The 24,651-nt window shown below is 47.4% G+C and overlaps 1 protein-coding gene across 1 annotated transcript in view; it reads left to right on the top strand.

The window, feature by feature from the left end:
• LIMS1 (LIM zinc finger domain containing 1) overlaps window positions 1–24,651 on the top strand; it is a 98,426-nt gene that overhangs the window by 858 nt on the left and 72,917 nt on the right. The gene's annotated exons all lie outside the window — the stretch shown is intronic.

Genomic DNA, 24,651 nt, shown 5'->3' with positions numbered 1-24,651 from the left:
ACATTTCTTAATATCACGACTGATCTCCTTAGAAACTCTCTAAGTTTGAGAAGCTGTCGAACTCCAGGTGGTGGATACAAGTTTTCCAACATTCTAATTTTCAGTTGAAAGCTTGATTTTTATTATTGATAGGAAACTCTTGTCAATTGTTTTCTTCAGAGTAACAGACTCACTTTGTTTAGTTTCAAGAAATGTCTGCCAAGTGCAAGTCTAAAAACCATAGTTTGTTATTCTTTCTGGTAAAAATGGTAGACCATGAAAAAAAGCATCTAATTCAGCCGGCACTGGATCACACTCGTGCTTTCCCTGCAGACAATCGTCTTACTGTGGTATGCAGCCCAAGTGCTTTGTTCATCACAAGAAACAGAATACAAGGTCAAAGTTCGAGATTTAATAACAGTAATTTGTATTGCTTCATCAAGGACATTTTTTTTGTTTTAAAAAAATTTATTGAAAATTCAATCAATACAAAATTTAAAATAGATGTAAGGTATAAAGGATGACAATACAGTGTATACAATATGAATTAAGAGTAGAACCAAAAAAAAAAAAAAAAAAGAGTATAACCCTTTCCTTTTAAGAGCCTTGATCGTCTCCTGATCCCATCCCATTCCCATCCTGAATTTTCCCTTCGCAATCCCTTGGTCTTTTGTGTGGTATTAAGCACATTCATAATGTTGTGTGGCCATCGCTGGCATCTGTCCATCTCCAGAACTGTTTTTTCTTGCGAAACTGAAACTCTGTCCATTAAACAGCTTCCCATTCCCCTGTCCCTCCAGCCCCTGGTCTCCCCTGTTGTATTTTCTGTCTCTGATTTAGACTATTCCAGGCTCCTCATATAAGTAGAATCATCCAGTCTTTGTCTTTTTGTGACTGGCTTATTTCACTCAATATAGTGTCCTCAGGGTTCATCCATTTTGTAGCCTGTGTTAGGATTTCCTTTCTTTTTAAGGATGAATAATATTCCATTGTATGTTTATACCATTCATTTGTTTATTCGTTCATCCTTCAATGGACATTTGGGTTTCCACCTTTTGGCTATTGTGAATAGCGCTGCTATGAACATGGGTGTACGTTTTTTATTAGAAACTTTTATTGAGAGAATTGTAGATTCACATGCAGTTGTAAGAAATAGTATAGAAAGATCCAGTGTATCCTCTACCCAGTTTCCCCCATTGATAACATTTTGCAAAACTGTAGTGCACAGTCTCAGCCACAGTACTGATAGTCATACAGTCCATTAACCTTATTCAGATTTCCCCAGTTTTACCTGTAGTCGTGTGTGTGTTGTGTAATTTTATCACGAGTGTGGGTGTGTGTATCCACCGAGGTCCAGATAGAGGACAGTTAGTGCCCTCACCCCAAGGGTCCCTCCTATGCCATTTTCCTCCGTGTTCTCCAATGCCTGCGGTTTAAACCACGCATCCATTCAGCATCTCTAAAATTTTGTTATTTCAGAAATACTGTATGAGTGGAATCATACCGTTCTTAACCTTTTGGGATTGCGTTTTAAACAAGTCAGCTTAATTCCCTGGAGACTCGTCCAGGCTGTTGTGTGTATTGTAGTTTCTCCTCAGGGTGGGTGTATATAGGACGGCTTAACTGTCAAATGAGGAACAAATGAAGGACATTTGGGCTGTTTCCGGTTTTGGCTATTAATAATAAGGACATATGGACGTTTGTGGACAGGTTTTTGGTGTCACCATAAGCGTCCCTTTCTCTGGAATAATTGTGCAAGAGAGCAGTGGCCGGGTGCATGGTGATTCCATGTTTAGCTTTCTCAGGAGCATGGACTTTCCCAGAGTGGCTGGGGCAACACCGCTTTCATCGGGGACACCGAGAAGGGAAAGGGGTGTTCTTTCCCTGCAGGTGCCTGGGGCTGAGGCGCTGGGTCCCATCACCGCTGCCCCTGCCTTGATTGGTGCTGGGGGCTGGCATTGGGCCCACGGCTGCCTTTGCACCATCAGTAAAATGCCTCCACCGCGCGGAGGGCCCAGCGTCTTCCCGGAGCTTCTGAGCATTATTATGAAAACGCTTTTCATCCCCGGCTTCTTGAGAAGGTCTGGGGACCTCCGGGGTTTCGAGGCCACGCTTTGAGAACCACTGTTAACATAACCTGAAATCGTGAGGGCCACGCAGGTATTTGGAGGATTTAAAAAGGGAAATCCACAAAGAGTTTTCCTAGAAACGTGTAGCACATGCTTGTTGTACTGAGTGCTTTCTAGTTGGAGGGGGTTTTAGTGGGACTTGAAGAACCACTAGGGGAAAAGCAGCTTTTGCCCTGAAGGATTTTTCTGGGCACGATGCCAGCGTGTTATGAAGAGGGTGGTGTCCTGGCAGCGAGGGTCTTCGTAGGTCTTCAGTGCTCTGCCTCTTTGTGCGCTGAGGAGATCGAGCACTTAGTTTAAGGAAACTGATGAAGACTTGGTAGCGGGAAAGGTGCCTCGGTTCTGGTTTCCGTGTGCCCTGCAGGCCTAGGGCTGTCAGGACCGCTGTCTTGACTGTTCATCGCCCCCCTTGCCTTTGGGGTGACCCTGAACCACTCCTGGACGCTCTTTCTCCTGCTGGGTGTGGGTGCAGTGCGTGGCCTTCCCTTTCCTCCCCGAGGGGACCTTCCTGCCCTCCTCAGCGTCTGGGGGCCTGCAGTGGGGAAGGCAGATCCAGGCCGGTGATGGAAGCACAGAGCTTTACCCCAGGAGCCTCTGTTTTCAGTAATCTTGTGTCTGTTCCTCAGAAGATCATGTAAATAAACCTCAGCGTAGGTCACGTTCTCAACTAGGGCTGCCCTTAAATAGAAGGAAAAGCATCTCAAACTGCTGGTCGATTTTACATTTCTCGTTAATTGTGCTTTAAGCTGTGGTTTCCTGCCTACAGAAATGTCATCTACATTACACGCTGACCCGTGGCCAGGTTGTCTTCCAAAAACTTTAATTTTAAGATACTAGAGAAGCGAGAGCTGGGGTGCCCATTGCCACGTTCCGTGGACCCTCCAGCAGCTGTGGTTTTACCCCTTGTGCGACGACCACTCATCTCTCGTTTCACCTCATCAGACGTTTGCATGCAGGAGCTCACGGGAGAGGGGGTCACGTTCCTGCATCCTTTTCACGTCGGAGCATACTTTTTGCCTTGATGAGTCCACAGTGACATTCTGTGTGCGGGTTGGAAGGTGCAGACACAGCTGGCCGTGGCCAGTGCATCCCGTGGGAGGGGAGGGGCACGGAGGGTGGAGGGTGAGCTTGGGCTGGGATGCGCAGGAGCGACGTAGCTCACCTGAGGTCACATAGGGCCCCATGCAGCAGTAAGAAAGAATTCAGAAAGATCCAGTGTATCCTTTACCCCGTTTCCCCATTGATAGCATTTTGCAAAATGGTGGTGCACGATCCAAGCCACAGTATCGACGGTCATGCAGTCCCTCGATCTCACTGGGATTTCCCCAGTTTTACCTGCGGTCCTGACCCTGGGACATCCCCATAGGCTGCAGACGCCCAGGTGAGACCTTGTCTGATGTATCTGAGCCCCATGAACATGGTAATTCTGGAAACGTCTGGATGAAGTATCAGATGTTGCCCCAGAGCTAGTGTATCACAAAGGTCCCGGATGTCATCCTCTTTGAAGTGGATTCCTTTTGTGAAGCGCATCCTTGGGGACTTGGGGTTCTGAGGCCCTCGTGCTAGTGACGGTGGTTCTTCGTCCCCGGAGGCCTGGGTCTCCTCTCCACCCCGTGCGCTGTCCCCACAGGGCCAGCCCGAGAGGCCTTCCTGCTGGCGGGCTCCTCTGCTGGTGCACCTGTTAGGGAACAAGTCTGACCATCCGCACAGACAGGCCATGAGGTAATTCTCACGGGGAGAGTGGGAGTCCTCGTGTCGTGTGTCTGTTTCGACTCCTGAGGCCGGGCGCGTTGCCAGGCAGCACAGGGCCCGCCTGGGGGAGCGTGTGGGCACAGCTGGTGGTGGAACTGGGCCTTGGTGGGTCCTTCTCCTTCTCGACGTGGTGGATGCGGCATGTGGTTCTCAGGTGCCAGGTGGGTGTGGCTGCAGAGATTCCCAGGCGAGTGGGACGTGGTCCCAGCTCATGAGAATCTTTCAGTTTGTTGTCATTCATGTCGGTTCCAGATTCGCCTAAAGCATCATGTTGGTCATGTCCCCCCTCTTTTCAGAATGTTGAGAAGACTCCCGATTGCCTGTCAAATAAGGGCCAAACTGCCGCGCCTGGAGTTCAGGCTGTTTGTCGCCTTCCGGCCTGTCACAGGCCCCTTGGTTCTGAAAACATCCGGTGCTCTCCCATCACAGGGCCTCTGTCCACGCGGCTCTCTTGGGCTGGAAAACCTTCCTCTCCTGTGTCTTGTCTGCAGTCGGGGCAGGATTGCCTCTGGCCCCTGGATACTGAGTTCCTGCAATGTGGACTGAGGTTGTGTGCTGGGGGCTCAGGGCTCAGAGCTTGTGTCTTTCCTCCCAAAGCACTTTGGCTTCTTTTCGGGTAGTTATCAACTTCTGTTTTATGTTATAGTTACTCGTATAGATATCTAATCTTTTCTGCCAAATTGTAGGCTCTGAAAGTAAAGGAACATCTGCATCATGTTTGTTAGACGTCCAAGAAAAAAACAAACGGGATTTAAATGAGCTTTATTTCTCCTTTTATTCCTTCATTCATTAGTGAATTGAAGAGTCCAGAGCCAGCTCTTCTGAGTGTCTGTGACAGTGCTTGAATAAACTCACAGAACTTGGGGTAAGACGAGATGGCCTTCACATGTGGTTTAACTTAACTCTGCAGGCAGAGACCCAGCATCCACGGACCACTGGGAAGAAGTTCAAATGATGTCATCCCTGTTTAGATTATTTCATTTCATGGCTAGGCTGCTCTTTTGGAAACTTTCTTAGTAATAACCATCTTTTATTAATGACCTACGATGACACAAGTACTTTAAAGGAGTTAAACATCTGTTTCACAAATCTGACACGGCTGCACTTTGAGGCAGGATTTTTATGCCCATTTTACAGATGAGGAAACAGCACAGGAGGTTGGGAAGTCCCCGCGTCACAGGGACAGGGTGAGATGAGCCGAGGTTGATGCTGAGCTGTGCCCCCTCCCCGTGGCCCCTCCCCAGGTCTCTTCCCCGTGGCCCCTCCCGTTCAGGCGAGGCTGTGGCTCCCACTTCTCCTCGCTTTCAAGGCGTCCTCTTTGTGTGGTTAATAGTTGCTCCCCGAGCATGGCAGCCGCGAGGGAGCTACATCATCTCACTGCCGGACGGTCCTTCTTTCTGAACTTGGAGGGTCCCAATCTCACTCTGGAGCCCCAGCAGAGAATGTATCAGGTGAGATCACGTTTTTCACTTAAATTTGGTGTCTTTGTGTGTGTGTGTGTACATGTGTGTGTGTTTGTTTTCATTTTGAGCTCCTGGCTGTGCCGCGCACGTGGTGGCGACCTTGACAAATCTGGGGACCGATGTTCCAGTTCAGTGCAGGTCTGTCCTGCGCACTGTCCGGGGCTGTCAGCCGGGGTGTGTGTAGTCACGATGCAGTGTGGAGCTCGTTGTCTGTCTTGTATGGGGGTTATTTGTGTCCAGGTACCAGAGGAGAAGTTAAAAAAGTCTTTGCGAAATTAAAGGAGGAACTGATCATTTGTCACCAGTTATTATAGCTTTGCTGTCATTAATGTAAGACATGGGCCCCAGGCAGTGTCTCTTGAGCCCCTCAGGAGGTAGGGACATGCCAGCCTTCAACCGGGAGCCCGGTTTACTTGGCACGTCATGGGGGAGAGTCAGGAACCGGGTAGAGCTGCTCCCGAAACGTGGGCTGCAGACCTCCCCGCACGGGGGTCGTGCCAGTGCAGATGGGCCAGCCTCATCCCCTGCTTCTGGGGAAGAATGTCATGAAGTCTGTACTTTTAAACTTGTTTTATTTTTAATTTTAAAAAATTTTTCAATTTTTTGGCTGCGCTGGGCAGCATGCGGGATCTTAGTTCCCGGACCAGGGATCGAACCAGTGCCCTCTGCAGTGGCAGCGAGGAGTCTTAACCACTGGACCACCAGGGAAGCCCCTAAACTTTTTTTAATGGAGAGTTCAGACATAAACACAAAAAGTAGAATAATGTGTCCCCATGTCCTACCTTAGCTTTAGTCCTCACTGCCTGGCGTGACCTCACCTGTGACCGAGGCCCAGTCCTGTCCCTCTGCTCTGCCCTGTGTCGTATCCTAGAGATTTTATTTATTTTATTTTATTTTTTTGGCCTCGCAGCATGTGGGATCTTAGTTCCCCGACTGGGGATCAAACCCGCACCCCCAGCAGTAGAAGCAAGGATTCTTAACCACTGGACCGCCAGGGAAGTCCCTAGAGATTTTAATAGGTATCCTAAGATGGTAAGGACTCTTCTAGAAAAGATTTTTAAACATAACTACAACATCATTATCCCACCTGAAAAAGATTAGTACTATTTCCTGTATATCATCAACTACCCAGTTAGTGTTCAATTTTTGTTTTATCTCAAACATTCACTTTATAGTTTTTTCTGAATTGGGATCTAAATAAGGTTCATACCTTTTGAGAGCCTGATAAGTCTTTCAGTTTCTTTTAACATATAGGTACCCCTTCCATCTTTTTTTTCCCCCTTCCTGTTCTTGGGATTTTTTTTGTTGAAGAAACGGGTTCCTTGTCTTGAAGAATTTCCTACAGTCTGGATTTGGCAGGTCGCATCCTCTGGGCACAGTTTAACTTATTTGTTCCCTATAAAGTGTATAAATTGGTTGTTGGATCTAAAGAAGCAGTTCTCAAACTTCTTGGTCTCAGGACCACTTTCCACTCTTAAAAATTATTGAGGACCCTGAAGAGCTTCTTGATATTTGCTGTATTTGAAATTTAATCAACCTTTTGTATGTTAACATAAATATTTTGTGATTATTTTCCAAAGAAACAAAATAGTGAAGAGTGGAGTGGCTTTAAAATACTTTAGACGTATAGAGAAGAGTGGCTTTAAAAATACTTTTTGGGCAGATCTCGTCAATGTCTTAATGGAAGACAGCTGGCTTTCATTCTTTTGTAATACTTCACGTCACGTAGCTTCTGGAAGACTGCACAGTGACCCGTGAGAGGCAGTTGCCGTCTTAGTGTTGGTGTGAACGTGGCCTCGACCTGCACGTCTTCTTGGAAGCTGCGGCCCAGAAGCCTGAGTGGGCTACCACACCCGTGACTGCGTGAGGGAAGGCGGTGGGTCCTCCCATCAGGAGGCGATGATGTTGGCAGCTGTGGATGGTCAGGGCCCTCCATCAGACCTTTTCTCTAAAGGGCCACGTGGTAGATACTGTCACCTCGGCTCAGCTGTGCTGTTGTAGCGTGAAAGCCGCTGTAGACAGCATGTAAGTAAATGGGCACAGCTGCTTTCCAGTGACCTTTTAACTACAGACACTGAAATCTGAATTTCATAGAATTTTCACATGTCGCAAAGTATTAACCTTTAGATTTTTTCCCAGCATTCAAACTGTTAAGAACCTGGGAAGTATGGATCAGGTGGACATTTTCCTATTCCTCCCACTAAGCACAATAAACGCTGGACATTATGTATAAAACAAGCGTAAGACTGTGAAGCGTGGGGAATTCCCTGGCAGTCCAGTGGTTAAGACTCGGTGCTTTCAGTGCCGTGGGCCTGGGTTTGATCCCTGGTCGGGGAACTAAGATCCCACAAGCTGCATGACGCGGCCAAAAAAAAAAGTTCTGCAATGTGGAGAGAAGAAGGCAAGCTGGCAGGGACCATGGGGCCTGATGAACAATGGGGTGATGAGTTGTCTGGGTTTTCTTTTTACACTCATATCCCCATTTTATCCCAGACTCTGGCCGTCTAGAAATGCTAGCAGGTACAGACCAAAAACATGTCACAACGAAGACTGTTCTCTGTGGGACCAGGAAAGACAGTCTAACAAGAAGAAAAATGTTTAAACGGTAAATGCTCGACTTCAACCAAACACCCAGAAACAACTGTGGCCTCACCCGCACTCACGGCAGAGAAGATAGACTGGGGAACAGAGCAAAGCCTTGGGGACCTGTGGGACCTTGGAATTCTGAAAGCAGAGGAGGAAGCGCATGGGGTGGAAAAGGCCCAGAGGAAATAATGGCTAAAGATTTCCCCAAGTTGGCAAGAAATGTAAACCTACAGATTCAAGAGGCTGCACACACCACAAATAGGATAAACCCAAGAAAATTCAGGCCAAGACGTATTGTAATTAAGCTCCTAAAAACTAAAGACATTAAAAAAAAAACAAAACCTTGAAAGGGACTTCCCTGGTGGTCCAGTGGCTAAGAGTCTGCGCTCCCAGTGCAGGGGACCTGAGTTCAATCCGTGGTCAGGGAACTAGATCCCATATGCCACAACTAAGAGTTCACATGCCACAGCTAAAGATCTCGCGTTCCGCAACTAAGACCCGGTGTAGCCAAATAAATAAAGAGATAACTATTAAAGCAACAACAACAAAAACCAACCTTTAAAGCAGCCAGAGCAAACTGACACCATTCGTTTATGGGAAGAAATTGGAAAGACAATAGGTTTTCATCAAAGACTCTGGAGGTTAGAGGGAAGCGGCACATGTTTTTGGTGTTGGACTCTTACATCTCCAGAAGTGGGGGACTGAAAGGTCTTTATAAGGACCCTGCAGATCTCAGCTGCCTCTAAGCTTCTGTTAGAAACACAGGCTGGCTTCTCCAGATGCAGACTGTCTGGCTGAGAACTGCAGTTGTTTGGATTTGAAATTTTGCATGGAAAGGGTGTGAAGCCCCTCGGTGCCTCTGGAGTAGAGCTCAGGACGGGTCTTGGAGCCTGTGTCTGAGCTTGTCCGGGCTGTGTGTGTGCTAGCCTCACGTCACGGGAATGTTGACCGTTGGTGATGACTTGGGCCTTAGTAACGATTGTCCTGAACTTCGTCTGTGTGTGCAGAGCTTTGGGGTTTATGAAACCTTTTGCCTCGTCCCCCAGTCCCTACCTTTCCAGCCCCATTTGTGATTCATCCGCCCCCTCCTTCCCCCAGTTCCCTAGGAGAAATGTGTTCTGAGAACTGTTTGAAGTTAGGACACACCTTTTTCTTTTGTGTCTTCAGGTTTTTACATACCCTGTTTCCCAGCGTTTTGTGCCTTGTGAGGTGTTCCGTCCTCTGGGTTCGTTTCTGGAGTCATCTTTTCCATGCTGCCTTGGCAGTCCAGCCCTGTTGTTCCCCCTCCTCCCTCCCCAGCTCCCCTGCTGGCCCCGTGCACCATGACCCTAATGGTATAAAACCTGCCACCTCACTTGTGAGGGGTGATTCCCCAGAGCTCCACCCTACACCCCACTCCCTTCAGAGGTGGTTTCTCTCCGTTCAGCCCGTGTCCCAGGATCTAGCGACAATGCCTGGCGCCTCTTAGATGCTCAGTAAGTAGGTGAATGACCAATAAGAATAAATATGAACATCCTTGCTTTCGCATGAAGAATCGGAGATTTGGGAATTTGAAAGATGCGCTCAGGGTAGGAAGCTGACCCAGGAAGGAGCTGGAGCTTGAATTCTGGTGACTTGATTCCAGGGATGTTGGTTTTTCCAGCTGGAGCACCGGCCCGTTGGCGCTCCCGTACCCCTGCCAGCTCCATGCTACCGGGATGAAAAGAGCTGTGCGATCAGATGTTACCATGGGAAAGAGCCTGTGCTCAGACCCCAGCTTCGCGTTTACCCGCTGGGGGTGGCCCGGCTTGCCTCTGCCTCGGGTGCGGAGTGAAGGGAATAGTGCTGGTCACGGAGTTAGACCAGTTTCCACGTGTGACACATCCAGACAAACGGGGCCCCGCACGTCACGCACCCTCCTTGCTGGTTGTTCGGAAAGAGGGAGGAGAGGAGGTTTCCTGAACACGGGTGAACACGTGACCACTCTGAGCTCACAGGCCTGGGGGCCGCGTTTTGCGGACTTCCCACCTAGATGGTTAACTCCTTCGGGTTCGGCGGACGTCGTGATGCTGCAGTTGAAGGCATTTCCTGTCTTAGCTGCCGCACTTCTGAGAAGGGAAGCTTCGTCTTCCTCCGTGACTACTTGGTAACCCGGTGGAACCAGGTGACGGATGATGCGCGCTGTCAGGTGACTCGGTCCAGGCCCCTCTCCGCGTCTGCTGCTGCCCCACACTCACGCCCTGAGCCTCGTGCTGGACGGGAGCCCTGCACGCGGACGAGCACGTGGTTGTGGTGCTCCCATTCCACGAGGGCTCGGTTGGGGCCGAGACCCGTGCTCTGAGCTGTGCGCCCTCCCTCGGTGGGGGCGGGGCTCCTCCAGTAGCTCATGAGCCCCCGAGCCTGCCCAGGAGGTTGACCCCGGCCAGGTCCCCGTCCAGGCGGTGGCACTGCGGGCGGGGCTTCTGTGGGAATTGCCGGCGTCCTGCCGTCTCCACCGGAGGACAGCTGGGGTGGGGCGGGATGTGGTGACGTCAGTCGAGGACGTCTCTCTCGAATCCTTGGAACGTGATGGGGGGATCACCAGCCGCGGCCTCGAGTGCCTGGACGCCCTCAAGGGCAGTCGTGCCGTCAGTCCTGGGCTCACAGAGGCAGATGCAGAAACGTAAAAACGACCCCTGCTAATCAGTAATGAGCACATAATTAAAGAAGGGACCTCTGGCGTCTGGCTTATGCCTTGCTTCCAGCTTGGATTTATTCTTCAGAGGCTTGAATACAGGTTAAGATTGAGCCTGACTCCTCGGGCTTGAGCTGAATGCCTCTTTCTGCTATTCTAATGGGAAATCTTACAACAAAAGAAATATTCGTTCACTACTTTCAAATTTTCTCATTCGGAGAGTGTGTGGTGAAATGGTGTCCAGAACATCAGAGTTTAAGGTCATTGCCCACATTAGAATACCCCAGTTCCCTTGGGTCCTAACGGATTGCTGTCAGAACTGTTCTTTCTGTGGAGCACAGTGTAGATTTTGTCACCGTGAGGCATGTGTCAGGGATGAGAGCGTAGTCTTCATTAGAATCTTGAGGTGGAGTAATTCATCCACCAAACGAACAGCCTTCGTTTTTGGAGTGTGGGTAGTGATGTTTTTGTAAAAGCCAGGGATCCTTGGCTTTACAGGGAACATGGCTGAGACTAGTTTTCTGTTTTCAAAAATGAGCCTAAGGGACTTCCCTGATGGCGCAGTGGTTAGGAGTCCGCCTGCCAATGCAGGGGACACGGGTTCAAGCCCTGGTCCGGGAAGATCCCGCATGTCGCAGAGCAACTAAGCCCGTGCACCACAACAACTCAGTCTGAGCTCTAGAGCCTGTGAGCCACAGCTACTGACCCCCGTGCCACAACTACTGAAGCCTGCGCGCCTAGAGCCCGTGCTCCACAACAAGAGAAGCCACTGCACTGAAAAGGCCGCGCATTGCAACAAAGAGTAGCTCCCGCTCGCCGCAACTAGAGAAAGCCCGCGCGCAGCAACGAAGACCCAACGCAGCCAAAAATAAATAAATTTTTTTAAAAAATGAGTTTAAGGTAGTAGGAGCTTCAGCTCCTACTAGAATCTGGAAAGTTCTGTTAGCACTTAGCTGGTTTCAGGTGATTGAGTATATTTACATGATTGAGGAGGATGATGAGAAAAATATGTTGAAAAAATTTTTAAGATATATGTATAGGACGCTAGGTTGTCTGTGTTATAAGACAGACCAGAATCACAATGATGTAACTTTGAAGTGGGTGCCAAGCTAATGTCTGAGATAATTTAATGGTGGTTTTTTTAATGCTGGCTTACTCGCATCAGGACGTGAGAGCACTTTTTGTCTCTTGGGCATTTGCCAGGTTTGCACAAAGCAGGAGGCATCTGCAGTTGTCTGTTTAAGGCAGTTTCCCCATGCTTTTAACAGAATGTGTTAGCGTGGGTACTTATGCTATGTAAGCTACGTGATTGTTGCTTCCCTATGTTAGACCTGGGCTTTCCAGCCTTTGTCAGGTGCTTTCCCCTCTCTAGTGTTACTGGTGATGACAAAGGACATCGGTGAAGTTTAGAAAGTGGTGCTTAATTTTATTATATAGCTGTCTATTGAATTTGACAAAAGACAAAAAAGTCCCAGCAATTCCTCAAAATTTTAGAGGTCTGTTTTTTCCCACAAAGGTCATTTGAGGACCGTGAGACCAGACTTAAAAAGAAGCGTTTTCCCAGCTTGAGCCCTTTTGATTTTTATAAAGAAACACCCACATCGCTTTCTGATAATACGTTTGGTCATTTAGATGCTTTCTATGAAGGAAGTTGTGGTGATAGTTTCTGGAACGTGAAGGCTGCAGCAGACAGATTAAGTGGGTGATGGGAAAGCCAAGGATACAGGGCTTGGGAACTTTTTAGAAATGAAGCTTTGTTTTGCGCAGTCTTGGTTAATCATGCCTCCCAGGAGGAAGCATTGCTAGAGATTAGCTAGACAAATGGGATGAAAGTCGAAATTTGAGGTTGGATTTGTTAGATAAATTTTGATTAAAGGGCTGAAGTTGTAAGAATGCGACATCGTCCCACAAAAAGCTGCTCATACTTTCTGGGATACCTGTGTATCCCACGCCCAAGTGACGATGCAGAGCACACAGGAGGCACTCAGTACGTGCTTGTCAAATAAATAAGTAATGGCGTCATATGTTTTATTTGGTGTGTATGGCGTTTGGCTTAGTGAGGTAGAGCTCTTTAAATGTTGCCGTATAATAACACGTGAGTAAATGCTAATAAAGATGCCCTCAGTAAGCATTAAAATAGATTTGAAGGCTCATTTCAACTCCATGTAATTTCAGTAATTCTGTGCAGTATTTCAGTATTTCTTCTCTCCCTCGGAATTAGTGCAGGAACAGTTCTCGGACATGGGAAGATGCTGTTCTGCCCCAGTGAGGCTTCCAGGTGCATGGGTGAAATCTTCTGGATCACACATGAACATTTTTTCTTGTGAACTTCTTCAGTTTGCCATATTAATATATAGCTTCAATACCATTAATCAGAATTCCAGGTGGGCGTCTTCTGGTAAAATTGGTAGAATTATCCCGACGTTTCTTTCTTTGGAGGAATAAAGGGGCAAGAATAACAGCTGGTTACTGCAGGGAAGAATGTGGTGTGGGGGGGGGGGACATGAGCCGTGTTGGCTGTTTACACATCATAGGTCATCACACAGGCTCTGTGATAACGAGTTTTTCAGGGGGAAATAGGCAAATTATTCAATTAGTGTCCCACAAATGGTGAGATCATTTGTTAGCAGTTAGGGGGGGGAAACCAGTTTATAGCTTTATAGCCTTATATTACATCAGAAGAAATTCCTGATGGATAATATTTAATAGTTACTTATAAAATTCAGCCAGATGAATGCTAAAATAAAATAGGAATGTTTATTAACTTTTTCAGAATGAGAAGTACTTTTTAATTTTTTAAAATTAATTTATTTTTGGCTGCCTTGGGTCTTCGTTGCTGCGCGTGGGCTTTTCTCTAATTGAGGAGAGCGGGGTCTGCTCTTCATTGCGGTGCGCGGGCTTCTCATTGCAGTGGCTTCTCTTGTTGTGGAGCATGGGCTCTAGGTGTGCGGGCTTCAGTAGTTGTGGCATGCGGGCTCTAGAGCGCAGGCTCAGTAGTTGTGGCGCACGGGCTTAGTTGCTCCACGGCATGTGGGATCTTCCCGGACCAGGGCTCGAACCTGTGTCTCCTGCATTGGCAGGCGGACTCTTAACCACTGCTCCACCAGGGAAGCTCCAGCAGGCGGACTCTAACCAGGAAAGTCCTAGAATGAGAAGTACTTTTTAAATTCAGAAGTTTTAGGAACAAATTACAAAAGGAAAGACATTTGAATAAGAATAAATTAAATTTCTGAAAATTAAAAACAAAAAACAGACTGGGAAAAACACTTGCAACAAAAGCAACATAGAAAATATTAGTATTATGCGTTGATCAGAATATGAAAACCCTAGTACATGTGTAGGGAAAAGAACATGAACAGAGATACTATAACAAAATAGAAACAAAAGAGGAAATATAATTAATGTACAAAAGTACAGAAAGTGTTCCAGCGTGATTAGTGATTCATCAAAGAAATAACATAGACGTTATCAGTTGCCTACAATATTAGCAGAGCTTATTAAAAACATAATTATCTTATATCGCTGGCATGAGGGTATATTTGTAAGATTTGTTAGGAAAATAATCTGGCAGTATGTATCAAGTCTGAAATGGTTTATAACTTGTAATCCAGAATACCCACTTCTGTAAATCAAACCCAAGAAAGTAATTGTAAATGTGAAGAGAATTTGATGTGAAAAGATTCTGGCAGCATTATCTATACTACAGTTTGTCCTACATTTTAATTCAATTCTGACACTATCCACCTGGAGTGTAAGATTAACCACCTTTGAGAGCACCATCCAGTGGTATTAAATACAGTCATAATGTGCAACCGTCCCCACCATCCGCCTCCAGAGCTTTCACCTTGTAAAACTGAACCTCTGTCCCCACTAAACGCCAGCTCCCCGTCCCCTCCCCCAGCCCCTGCCCCACCATCTACTTTCTGTCTCAGTGGATATCACACAGGATTTGTCCCTTTGTGTCTGGCTTATTTCACTCGGCACAGTGTCCTCAAGGTTCATCCATTTTGTAGCCTGTGTCAGAATTTCTTTCCTTTGTAAGGCTCAGTAATAATCCATCGTATGTGTAGACCCACCAGTACAAGGATGACTAGAAGTGGCTTCCTTGTCTTGTTTCTGATCTTTTGGAGAAAGCATTCATCTTTTGACCATTAAGTTTATCTCTTTTATTCCTAGTTTTTGGAGTGTTTTTTATCATGAAAGGCTGCTGAAATCCTTTTTCTACGCCCGTTGAGAGAATCGGGGATTTTGGTTTTTGTCCTTTAGGCTGTAAATATGGTATATTACATTGATTGATTTTTGGATATTAAACCAAACTTGCATTCCTAGGGTAAATTCCACTTGATCACGGTGTAAAATCCTTTTTAGATGTTTGCAGTGTTTTATTTTTTAGGTTTCCTTAGGTTTTCTTTTTTTTGTTTTTTTTTTTGAGGATTTTTGAGTCTGAGTTCATAATCGCTGTGTTCTATAGTTTTCTCATTCTGTGTCTGGTTTTGGGTGTCAAGGTAGCACTGGCCTCGTGCGGTGAGCTGGGATGTGATCAACGCCCGTTATGTCCACTGACCATGAATTCACAGCCTCTGGTGCGTTCTTCTTGTTATGGTTCTTGGGAATGGTGCGTCTCTGGTCTCGGGAACCCGGGTATCTTTTTCTGTGGCTTGTTTCTTTCTCTGGTCATTTTCCTTTGCACGTTTGAGGAAGATAGTTCTGTTTCTAGAGTGTGTGAGGTGAGCCCTTGTGGCAGGACTTGTGCCTTGTTTACAGCCGTGTCAGCCGTGCAGTGTGGACCCTTCCAGTTTGGGGCTTTCCTTTGGGAAAGTACCGTTCGTTGATGTCTGAAGTGCCCTCTTTGTTGGCCATAAAATACAGGAGGAATCGCTCCATGTTTGCAAAGGGGCACAGAGTACATGTGCTGATGGACCCCGTCCCCTTGTCAGGTGAAGGGCTCTGGGTCGTCTCTGAAGCTGAGTGACCCGTCCTGCTGTGCAGGGAAGTGCGTGGTTCTCCGTAGTCATTCTGTCTGTCCACTGGGCTCCTTCGGTTACAGGCAACAGAAAGCAGCTCTGGCTAACCTAAGTCAAGAAAGGGGTTATTGGAAAGGCTGTGAAATTGTAGATAAGAGGAAAACTGATTATTCGTGTCTCGGAAAGAACCGGGGTATTAGTCACCCTGTCTTCAGATTGCCTTTCTTGGGATGAGTCCTTTTCGGCTTTTTTACCCTCTGTATCATTGGGCTCAGGATCCCGGTGTCGGGAGCAGCGGGTCGGCCTGGCCTCAGTGGGTGGGTGTCCACCCGGGGGAGCAGGGCTTCCTCACTCGGTCTCACAGAAGGAGAACTGAGGCGTCATTACTAGAAACGGGGGTGGATCAGGGAAAACAAATGTTTTCTGCCTGGTTGTGGTCCATCCTTTTAAAAACAAAGGTGATTCAGGTGCTGTTAATCTGAGCACCAGGTGCCCAGTGGGGGGGGTCTGTAGACACAGCTGAGACTGAAAATCCTTTTGAAGGATTTTCCTGTATGTTAAAGAGAGAGATCCAGAGAGACAAGAGAGCAAAGTCTGCAGCCTGGGACCGAGTAGAGGTGCAGCAGGATGCCAGAGCAGGTGGGGGGCCCTTCAGCAGCCTGAACCTTGGGAGGGACTAGTTCATACAGTAAACAGTATTCTAAGGAACAGTTCTCACTAAGAAATGTTTCCAAGCCACAGACTCCAGGGGGTGCTGGGTTGATATGGTGTTGATGTCTTTCACTCCAGGCGGCCACAGTGTCTGTGTTAGGGCTGGAGTTTATGGTTGATTTGTCACCATTGAGTGTTTTGTGCAGCTGAGAGAGAGCTGTGTGGTGAGCTCCCAAGCCCCCCCCCCCCCCGGCAGCCAGCCTGACAGATACAGGATGAGGCTGTCAGGTGCTGGGGGAGGGGGGGCAGCAACCTCAGCATCACCTGTGACCCGCTGAATGAGATCCTTGGGGGATTCATGGACCTATAAAAGTTTGAGACACTGCAGAGTGGGCATTGTTGCTTGCCTAGCAGCATCCATTCCCTGTGTTTCTCTTAATAACAAAACGCAGGGTTTTTGTTTTTTCAGTGCCCTTTGTAATACTGATAGTAATGAATCTTAAGATGATGAAATGGTAGTCCTCGTTCCCCCCCGGCAGCCATCCTACGACCATGAAGGGACCAGCCTTGAGACAAATCTGGCACGAAGCTGTCAGAACTGAGGATGGAAGGAACCTGGATTTGTGAGCTTCTGATCTGTCCTGGGCCTGGGTCTCTCCCAACCCCGATCTCCCAATTATGTGTGATAAATTTCTCATCGTTTACACCAGTTTGACCTTGGGTGTTTTTGTTCCTTGCAGCTGAAAGCATCCTAACGTATCCAGATGTGGAAATGGGTGCTGGACACACAAGGTGTTGTATGTGCCGATCCTCTGTAAAATACCTACTTTTTCGGATGGTCACAGGTTTTTCTCTTAGTCTTATGAATAATGCTTTTACCCCCGGGTGATCATTAAATTGTTCAGCTGAAGGTTGGTGGAGAGAGGGGGAGTAAGAAGATTGAGAAGGCTGTCCTGAGAGGGGGCAAGCACCGGGCTGCAGAGCCTGCTGGCTGGGGAGCTGATCCGTGCTTTGCCCTGATTTGGTGTTTGCACCTCAGTTTTTCATTTGTAAAATGAGAAGAAGAAGAATGAAATGGTGGAGGTGAAAACGCTTTGAAAACTGGACTCCTTTTTTTCCCCAGTTTATTTCTCATTTCTAATTGCTTTTGTTTTTTCTTTATGGTGCTAAAACATACATAATGTAAAATTTACCATTTAACCATTTTTAAGTGTACAGTTCAGAACTGTTAAGTTCGTCAGATTTTTTCAGAAACCTTACAGGCCAGAAGGGAGTGGCTTGACGTATTTGAAGTGATGAAAGGAAAGACCTTCCAACCAAGAATTCTTTACTCAGCTCGGTTATCATTTGGATTTGTGGGAGAGATAAAGAGTTTTCCAGATGCAAGAGCTGAAGGAGTTCATCAGCACTACACTGACCTTGTAGGAAATGTTAAAGGGACTTCTTTAAGCTGAGAAAAAAGGGCACCAACAACCTAAGTCTCCATCGACAGATGAATGGATAAAGAAGTTGTGGTGTGAATGTGGTGGAATATTACTCAGCCATAAAAAAGAATGAAATAATGTCATTTGCAGCAACAAGGATGGATCTAGATGGTGTCATGACCTTGTAGGAAATGTTAAAGGGACTTCTTTAGGAAGTAGGAAAGAGCTTGTAGGAAATGTTAAAGGGACTTCTTTAAGCTGAGAAGAAAGGGCACCAACAACCTAAGTGTCCATTGACGGATGAATGGATAAAGAAGATGTGGTATGTATGCAGTGGAATTTTACTCAGCCATAAAAAAGAATGAAATAATGTCATTTGCAGCAACAGGGATGGATCTGGAGGGTGTCATGCTAAGTGAAATAAGTCACACAGAAAGACAAATGATGTCACTTATGTGGAATCTAAAAAAAACAAAAAAAAATCATCAAACAAAATGAAACTCACGGATACAGAGAACAGATTGGTCATTGCCAGAAGTGGGGGGGGGGTTGGGCAAAATGGGTGAAGGGGGGTCAAAAGGTACAGACTTGCACTTAGGAAATACGTAAGTCTGGGGGATGTCATGCACAGCATGGTGACTATAGTTAATAATGGTGTTCTGTGTATTTGAACGCTGCTAAGAGAGTCGATCTTGAAAGTCCTCATCACAAGAAAGAAAATTTTGTAACTTTGTATGGTGATGGATGGTAACTAGTTTCATTGTGGAGGTCAATTCTTAGTGTAGACGAATGTCAAACCGTTATATTGTAAACCTGAATCGAAAATAATGTTATATGTCAACTATACTACAACTAAAAAAACCCCCAAACGTGTGCAGCCATTACCACTATTTCCAGAACTTTTTTTTTTTTTTTGCGGTACGCGGGCCTCTCACTTTGTGGTCTCTCCCGTTGCAGAGCACAGGCTCTGGACGCGCAGGCTCAGCGGCCATGGCTCATGGGCCCAGCCGCTCCGCGGCATGTGGGATCTTCCCGGACGGGGGCACGAACCCACGTCCCCTGCATCGGCAGGTGGACTCTCAACCGCTGCGCCACCAGGGAAGCCCCCCAGAACTTTTTGTCATCCCAAACAAACCCTGTCCCTGTTAAACGCTAACTCCTGTGCCCCTGCCTCTGGCCGCTGGGAGCTCTGTCCTACTTTCTGTCTGTACGAATCTGATGACTCTGGGGAACTCGTGTAAGTGGAGTCCCACAGGATCTGTCTTTTAGTGTCTGGCTTATGTCACTGAGCACAATGTCCTCCAGGCTTGTCACGTCGTAGCAGGTGTCAGGATTTCCTTCCTTTTATAGTGAACTACATTCCATTGTATGTATGGATCACATTTTGTTTATCCGTTTACCTGTTTTGGACACGTGGGTTGCTTCCACTTTTTGGCTTTTGTGAGTAATGCTGCTGTGAACATGGGTGTGCAAATGTCTGTTTGAGTCCCTGCTTTGAATTCTTTTGACTATATACTTAGGAGTGGAATTGCTGGATTATATGGTTATTCTGTGTTTAACTTTTTGAGGAATAGCCAAAGTGTTAAAAACTTGAGTCTTTTTAAAAATGAGTTGTTGGGACTTCCCTGGTGGCGCAGTGGTTAAGAATCCACCTGCCAATGCAGGGGACAAGGGTTCGAGCCCTGGTCCGGGAGCAACTAAGCCCGTGCACCACAACTACTGAGCCTGTGCTCTAGAGCCCACGAGCCACAACTACTGAGCCCGTGTGCTGCAGCTACTGAAGCCCATGCGCCTAGAGCCCATGCTCCGCAACAAGTGAAACCACAGCAATGAGAAGCCCATGCACTGCAACAAAGACCCCAAAATATAATATAAATAAATAAATAAATTTATTTTTAAAAATGAGTTATTTATATTTAGAAACAGATTACAAGGTGAACCTGTGCCTTTCTTCTTGGGACCATGTTTTTTTCGTTGATTGCAAGGACTTAACAGTTTTAACACGGGACTCATGAACTGACCTTTTTATAACACGTTGGACATAGTGTCAGATTCATATATATTACCCTCTTTAATCAAAATTAGAGAATAGGCAGTTTCTGTAAGTTAAAGTTTCAAAGTTTGCAATGTAAAATGCTTCATGAGATTTTCGATGTCAAGGTACCCAACTTTGTGTGTGTGTTTGAGAAAGAATTGATTTATTTCTTCCAGTAAACACAGCATCTTTATGACGCACGAAAAACAAAGGGCTGAATGTCTAATGAAATAAAGACGTAAAATACAAGATCCTACTGCTCTATTAACACTTTCCAGCAAAGAGAGATGACCTTGGACCATTAGATGTTAACACTTTCCAGCAAAGAGAAATGACCTTGGAGTGTTAGACACCTGAGACATTGCAGGTTCAGGAGCGAGAGGAAGGTCATTGTGGGCATTCTTGCTGCAGCGTCCCTGATGTCTACTGGCAGGTAATCACAGATGTACAAGTGTTTACCCTTCCCTCCCTTGGATTGTAGGCTCCGTTCTAACAGCCCAGCAGAGCTTCCTCATGTTTTTATAATGCTCAATGCCTCTGTTGTTCTGGCATTTCTTTTTTTTTTGCAGTACGCCGGCCTCTCCCACAGTGGCCTCTCCGGAGCACAGGCTCCAGACGCGCAGGCTCATCGGCCATGGTTCACGGGCCCAGCCGCTCCGCGGCATGTGGGATCTTCCCGGACCGGGGCACGAACCCGTGTCTCCTGCATCGGCAAGTGGACTCTCAGCCACTGCGCCACCAGGGAAGCCCAAGGTGGTCTTTTTAGATAGTCTTTGGAGGTTATCTGCAGGAAGAGAGAGGTCTTGTAAGGCTGGGGTGAATTATTATGTAGTTTATGGGTCTAGGCCCTCGACCACATTGCGTCTTGTGTGGAAGTAGCAGGACTTCTGTGGGTCCCATAGGGGCGGATGGTAACTGAGAAGTGTCTTGAGCCACGTTTCATCCCTGTTCCACTATTCTGGATGTTGTCTTGGAGCTGTTTGCAAACAGTGTGGATACCCCCGAAAATAGACACGGACGGCTGTAGTCGCTCATCCCCACATGACTGATGCCAGGTGGGCAGTGCAGTCCCACGGAGACGCTGTGATACCTTCCTCTGGGGTCGCGTTCAGGAGGGACCGAAGCAGCCTCACGTGACGTTCCGGAAACGCTCCCAGCCGGTGGTAAAAGAGAGTGACCACTGTTTTAGACAGTGAACCTCAAACATTTCATCTGCTCTTTCTTGGAAGGCTCTCGCTCTTTAGCTTTGCGCATTTAGCACATAATCCTGTATGATAAGAAGGTACACACAGAGAGGCGTGGGCTCAAGTCCTCATTTGGAGGAGCTGCTCCGGGGATGGAGGGGCAGGCAGCCCAGAGACAGTCCTGCAAGTGGCCGATGGGGAAGGTCTCCCTCGGAGTCGTGTGTCCTTCGGGAGCTCGGCCAGATCCGACCAACAGCCTGCCTGTAGGTTAAGGACCACTGACCCTTACCTGTTAGAAAAGGTGGGTAACGGGTGACGTTCTCCCGGACAGTGTGAATTTAGTGCAGCGAGTGCAAAACCGTGATGAGACACAGACACACGAGCAGTGAGTGCACTGCAGCTCATGTCTGCGCACTGGCAGTGCTGCACGTGGCCCGTCAGAGCTGCTGGGGACGGAGGACTTGAGGAACCGCAGCCTGTTCATCCTGACCTGACTTCACATCCATCTTCTGTGCCTTATGTCTCTCCTTCGCCTTCCAGGAATTTCCCTGTACTGGGGTGTAACTGGCGCACGTAAGCTGCGTACTGAGCTTCACACTGTCAGTTTTTCCTCGTGACGTCATCTCTGCCAACAGGGTGGTTCCGTGCAGCCCATCAGCCCCAAGGCCCCTCGTGCTCCTTTGTCATCCTCTCCCCCCGGGCCTCTGATTCCTTTGCCACTGCAGTCATAGGAGAATCTGAGAAACATTGTCTTAGGGAATTCTCTTATGTTCTGGAACCGGCCTGGACCCCAGAGGCAGCTCCTGGCCGAGCCTACGTCTCCGCCCACCCCTCGTCCATCGTCTCTTGGCCTAGAGCCCGGCCCGATCTGCAGTTCCGCACGTGCAGTGCGAGCGAGCTTTGCTGGTTCTCTGTGGCTTCCTGGGCCCCGGCAGGTGTGCGTGACCAGTGCTTTCCAGACTGTAGTGAAGGGTGAGGCTTTTCTTTAAAAAAAAAAAAAAATTCTGGTCCATTGTGGACCAATGCTTCTGTAAAAGACAATAAAAATGGGTTACTAGAAAAATGAAGTGAAAAAAAATCATATGAGTACAAATCTCAATTTTTTTCTTTTTAGATTCAGAAGATGTAAAATTTCTCTGTCAAATTAGTAACTTTACACCTGTTCTCAACTTCTGCGCTGATCTCATTGTAGGTGGAAAAGAAAATCTCACAGTCGCAGCTACACTGAGTAGCACTGTGATAGGCCCCTCTGCTTTTCCTGTTTGTTTCACTGGGTAGAGTGATCTTTGACCGCGCTGTTAGAGTTTCCCACTTGGAGTGATCAGCAGCTGTTGGCCAATAATCTTGACCTGGGAACTGAAAGGAAACTAACAACAGTTGAGTACTTACTGTGTGCCGGTCAGTGTGCAAAACATTTTTATTTTTATGATGTTAGCTACGGGATTGTCATGTACAGCCTTCATGAATAGATGCTGAATTTTCTCAAAGGCTTTCCCTGCGTCTATTGAGATGGTCATATGATATTTATTCTTCATTTTGTTAATGTGCTGTATCACATTGCTTGATTTCCTGGTATTGAACCATCCTTACGTCTCTGGAATAAAATTCTGCTTGATCACACGGTGTATGATTCTCAGCGGAGGGGTGAATTAATTCACTTGAGTTCACGTAGTCAGTTAAATATGTCTGAAACCTCACTCTGGGCCAGATGTGTCCCAGTCTCTGGGGATACAGCAGGAAGTAGAGCAGATGAAACGCCCCGTACTCAGGGGGCTTATGTCTTTGTTGTGGGGAGAGATCTTAACCAAACAAATGAGACGCATTAGATGGTGATAAGTGATGGGTAGAGACGTAAGTTAGAGGAAGGTCTGGGGTGGGAGGTCGGGGAAGGTTTCACCGCCATGACCTCTGAGCAAAGATACGAAGGGGCAGAGGAGAGACCCCCCCCACCCCCACCATCAAAGCCAGCAGTGATGGTGAGGCTCCCGGAGGTTTTTGAGGAGCTCAGTGAAGTTAAAGACCTTTCTCCCAGGTAGTAGATGGCTGATCTGGGTTTGAACTCAAATTTGGCTTTTTTTTTTTATCATGCTTTAAAGTCTTTATTCAGTCTCCATGCTCCTGGTTTAAAAGATGCCTGAATCCAAATACAGTGGAAATCCATTTGGGAGTGCAGTTTTCGTGTGTCAGGGAATTAGGCTGAAAGTCTGCTCTCGTTGTGGACTTTGCTTTGGATTAGGTCTGGATATTTTCCAAGGCTTTGAATATCTTTTTCCTAAGGGTAGAGAATACAAGAATTTTGTGGTTGAATTTCCATTTTTAAGTGGATGAACTTTCTCTAGGGGCCATAGAAAGCTAGATAACATCAGGGAGAGACTTTTCACAGGAGAATGATGATTGAAGCTCTGGAAACCTTTTGGTGTTGCTCTTGCATACGTGCACTTGGCAGTGATGGGCTGTGTAAGGCGCTCCCTGCTCACCACGACCCGTACTTAGCAGACGCCTCTCCTCTGTGTCGACAGGCGCCCTGGCTGGGGGCTCTTCTCCCTCTGGCCCCTCTCCCACTGCCCAGGACCCCCCTTCCACACAGACCCTGTACCCGTGGTCCAGGCTGCTGAACCCTGGACTCCCCTCTGCCTGTCACTCGGCCCCAGATTGGGTTCAGGGGGGTTGTCACTCATGACTGTCGGGTGTAACTTTCTCACTTGAACTTGAACACCACATGAAATTCCCATGGCGGGTATTCCCATACCTGTTTTACAGACGAGGAGTGTGACGTAATTTGTCCGAGGTGATCATCCCTGGATCGCTGCTATGCCGTCTCCCTTTTCAGCTACAGTTTGGACTTGAGCAAGCTTTTGTGGGTTGGTCATGATTTTATTAATGAAATTTATGATATGGCTCCTGTGGAAATGGCAAAATTGTAAACAGAATTGGCTTCAAATTTTTGATGCTTGAGTTGGGGACTACTTGAGTATCATTCAGTTTTTACAGCCTTGCTAATTTTTCTTAAAGACTTTATTTTTTAGTGTAGTTTTAGGGTCACAGCAAAGTTGAGGGGCAGGTGCAGAGATTTCCCATACACCCCCTGCCCCCCCGCCCAGCCTCCCCCATTATCAGCATCCCCCCCGATGGTGCATTTATTATAATTGATGAACCTACCTTGATAGATCATGGTCCCTAGTTTACGTTAGGGTTCACTCTTGGCGTGGTACATTCTGTGGCTTTTGAGAAATGTGTAATGACGTGCATCCACCGTTATGGTCTCTGCATGCAGAGCGTTTTTATTGCCCCCAGATCCTCTGTGCTTGGCCTCCTCACCCCTCCCCCAACCACACCCACGCCTCCCTTTTTTTTTTATACATTTGCAAACATAGGATAAAAACGGGAACTAACCTTTCTTCAGACAGGGGCAACAGGAGGCAGCAAGCTTGGCCCGATGCCTGTGCGGCCAGGCCTGGCTCCCCACTCACGCCCACCCAGCATGGCTCCCTCTCCGTTCCCAGCCTTGTAGCCATCCCGATGTCCTCAGCTCTCCCCTTCCCTCCGGGGAGTTTGTCGGGGCCTTTGTTCCGCCGTGGCCTCATGGTCCTGCCGTCGTGGGGCTGAGGGTCTGGACAGGACGCTGACCTGTGGGTGGGGCAGTGCAGCTGCGCCCTCCTGTGCTCCCTTTTCCTCTTAGGCCCTCTTTCCTCTAAAGAATTGTATGTTTTGATCTGTAATGACTGACGAGAAGTCAGAATCTGAGTCACCAGGGTTGTTTAGTCTTTCCGGAGAGTAAGGGGGGCTGCTTGGATAACGTGGGATACAATATTCTTGAGTCTGTAGCCAAAC

The sequence above is a fragment of the Delphinapterus leucas genome, chromosome 13, assembly GCF_059928025.1.
Source record: "Delphinapterus leucas isolate spDelLeu-1000000601 "Yukka" chromosome 13, BTC_Dleu_Yukka2, whole genome shotgun sequence".
NCBI lineage: Eukaryota > Metazoa > Chordata > Mammalia > Artiodactyla > Monodontidae > Delphinapterus > Delphinapterus leucas.
The sequence above is the reverse complement of the archived record's forward strand: the minus strand, read 5'-3'. Positions and strand labels throughout refer to the sequence as shown.